At 39.0% G+C, this 3,598-nt stretch overlaps 1 pseudogene; it reads left to right on the plus strand.

The window, feature by feature from the left end:
• The first annotated feature begins 1,959 nt into the window (after positions 1–1,959).
• LOC138096652 (glutaredoxin-1 pseudogene) lies at positions 1,960–2,277 on the plus strand (annotated as a pseudogene).
• The last annotated feature ends 1,321 nt before the right edge of the window (positions 2,278–3,598 follow it).

Raw genomic sequence — 3,598 nt, forward strand, 5'->3', positions numbered from 1 at the left:
CACTGTTTCCACTGTTTCCCCATCTATTTGCCATACAGTGATGGGACTTCATGCCATGATCTGTTTTTGAATGTTGAATTTTAAGCCAGCTTTTTCACTCTCCTCTTTCACTTCAGTTCCTCTTCACTTTCTGCCACAAGGGTGTTATCTGCATATCTGAGATTATTGATATTTCTCCCAGGAATCTTGATTCCAGCTGGTGCTTCATCCAGCCTGGCATTTTGCATGATGTACTCTGAAGCTAAGTTAAATAAGCAGAGTGACAATATACAGCCTTGACATACTTCCTTGTACTCCATTCCCAATTTGGAACCAGTCCATTGTTCCATGATTGGTTCTAACTGTTGCTTCCTGACCTGCATACAGGTTTCTCGGAAAGCAGGTAAGGTGGTCTGGTATTCCCATCTCTTTAAGAATTTTCCAAATTTGTTGTGATCCACATAGTAAAAGGCTCTAGCATAGTCAGTGACACAGAAGTAGATGTTTTTCTGACATTCTGTTGCTTTGTGGATGTTAGAAATGTGATCTCTGGTTCCTCTGCCTTTTCTAATTCCAGCTTGAATGTCTGGAAGTTCTTGGTTCATGTACTGTTGAAGCCTAGCTTGGAGAATTTTGAGCATTACTTTGCTAGCATCAACACTATGAAAAGGCAAAAAGATACGACACCAAATGATGAACTCCCCAGGTTGTTAGATGCCCAGTGTGCTACTGGAGGAAAGCAGAGAAATAGCTCCAAAATGTGTGAAGAGGCTGAGCCAAAGCAAAAACAACGCCCAGTTAGGGATGTCTCTGGTGATGAAAGTAAAGTCTGAAGCTGTAAAGAACAATATTTTGTAGGAACCTGGAATGTTATGTCCATGAATCAAGGTAAATTGGAAGTGGTCAAACAGGAGATGGCAAGAGTGAACATCAACTTTCTAGGAATCAGTGACCTAAGATGGACCAGAATGGGTGAATTTAATTCAGATGACCATTATATTTACTACTGTGGGCAAGAATCCCTTAGAAGAAATGGAGTAGCTATCATAGTCAAGAAAAAGAGTCCAAAATGCAGTACCTGGATGCAATCTCAAAAACTACAGAAGGATCTCTGTTCATTTCCAAGGCAAACCATTCAATATCACAGTAATCCAAGTCTATGCCTCAGCCACTAATGCCAAATAAATTAAAGTTGAACAGTTCTATGACGACTTACAGATTTCATAGAACTAATACCAAAAAAAAGATGTCCTTTTCATCATAGGGGACTGGAATGCAAAAGTAGTAAGTCAAGAGATACCTGGAGTAATAGGCAAGTTTGGCCTTGGAGTACAGAATGAAGCAGGACAAAGCTAACGATTTTGTTAAGAGAATGCACTGGTCATAGCAAACGCCTGTCAACTACAAAGTGGCATTGACCAAGAGCACTGCCAGTGACTGAACAACAAAGGCGTTTGCCATCTACCTTTATGGAGAGTGAACCCCATGCTCCTACAGCTGTTGCCCTTCAACAGCTGTGGAGTGAGGCACTCCATGCTCCAGGGAATCCGGTGGGATGGGTCTTTAGACATTTGGATTTTTTAAAAATGTTTTTAGGAACAGATTTTATGGTCTCTATCATTGCATCTCCTCCTATCTAGAGAAGCACTAAATCCCTTTATGATGACATCATATCCTCATGACTAACAAAAATCCTTTTGTAAAATAAGTGCTTCACGGTACTGAACTTCCCATTCACCAAAACCTTATATATTGACCTTCCCCACTGCCGCTTTGAAGCAGTCTCTCAGAGCTATCTGAGATGCTGCCTCCTGGGCTACAGTCCTCATTTTGCCCTCATTTTGTTCGGTGCTGTCCTAAAATGTTCTAAGAAAGCAAAGGTTTTAGAAATTATCACTGGTATTTATGCTCACCAATCTATAAAATGCTAATATAAAAGTCAGTTCTTGGCAGTTAAGGTCTCCTCCCAGGAGAGGCAGCATGGCTCAAGCATTCGTGAACAAGATCCAGTCTGGGAAGGTGGTCGTGTTCATCAACCCAACCTGCCCCTACGGCAGAAGGACTCAGGAGCTCCTCAGTCAATTGCCCTTCAAACAAGGGCTTTTGGAATTTGTTGATATCACAGCCAACGGCGACACCACTGAGATACAAGATTATTTGCAACAGCTCACAGGAGCCAGAATGGTACCTCGGGTCTTCATCGGTAAAGAGTGCATAGGTGGATGCACTGATCTAGTAAATATTCATGAGAGAGGAAAACTGTTGACATGGATAAAGCAAATTAGAGCTCTGCAATAATTACAGAGCAGATCCAGGCTGATATCCCCCTTGAAGACTGGGTGGCGTTCCGATAATGACAGCAGTTCCTGGAGGATGGACCTGGGGCAACTTTACCCAGTCACAGCAACTGTTTACTTAAAATTCGGAAATATGTTCACCTCAATAAAAAGGGACAGACACTTTGGGAAGCCAAAAACAACTTCTTTTGACTCAGTATTAAAAATGGACCAACTTGTCAAAAAAAAAAAAAAAAAAGAGAGAGAGAGGGAGAGATAGAGAGTCAATTCTTGGTTGCTTAAGGAAAGTACAAAGTGTGTTTTCAGTAAAGAAGGTATGAGGAATGGAATTGCATTTTCTGAAAGGAAAAGAAAGTAAATCTGACTTACAGGTGGCTTTTTAGGATGGAAGAACAAAGTAATGGGTACAGAAAGTGATAAGATTTGTGAAAAGTGAACCATGAGAAGTGAGTTTTGTACATGGTTTAAAATAAGTGTAAAATAAATTTAACTGTTTGCCTTTTAAATAAAGTAAAACTTATTTAGGTTTGAGTTTTGCTTTTCCATCTGTTGCAAACTTGAATTTAGCTTTTCTGTCTGTTAAGATGACACCTTTTCTTCAGATGGTGAACTGCCTTTGATAACAGATTTAAATTTCTTTATCTCTTAAATGATTGGTTCTGAAATCTTTTATTGTTACTTTAGCTGTATGAAAAGCTATTGTTTCACAATGACCTATAATCCTATCTGACTAAGTGTGCTAAAGCTTTTTTATATTTGTTGACAAAGCTTCCTAAGGCATTGTAATAAAAAGTTGATTTCTAGCTAACTTTGGGATGCTTCAGAGGGCCCTGAAACACCCCAGAGAGAGATATTACCCCAGTTCAGCTCATTTCCTATACAGAATGACATGGGAAGTATTGTCAAGTGAGGAATAAGTATCGGGTTATACGTATGGTAAATGTTACTAATATAGATATCATAGAAACCATATGGCGCTCCTAAAATTCTGATATGTTTGGGTAAAATGTTATCAGGCATAATTCTAATTACTATCTCAAAATACTGTCAGAGCACTAATCAAGTTTCGCAAAAATACTTGCTCTTCAACAAGATGTACAGAAAAGAGTTTAGGATAAATACCACTTTCTGAAATGGGTACGGATTCTAATGGAAAACCTGATGACTTCACAAAGCTTAACAGAAGGACTGATGAATATGCTTATAACTTTTATGGTTTGTATCTGAAAAATTGCTGGTTAGAATAAGTGTTTTCCAGGTGTAAGGGAAAAAAATCTTCCCCTGAAACTAATTATGACAGCAATTTGGGAAAATTATATTTT

This window comes from Capricornis sumatraensis, chromosome 20, assembly GCF_032405125.1.
Source record: "Capricornis sumatraensis isolate serow.1 chromosome 20, serow.2, whole genome shotgun sequence".
NCBI classification, from domain to species: domain Eukaryota; kingdom Metazoa; phylum Chordata; class Mammalia; order Artiodactyla; family Bovidae; genus Capricornis; species Capricornis sumatraensis.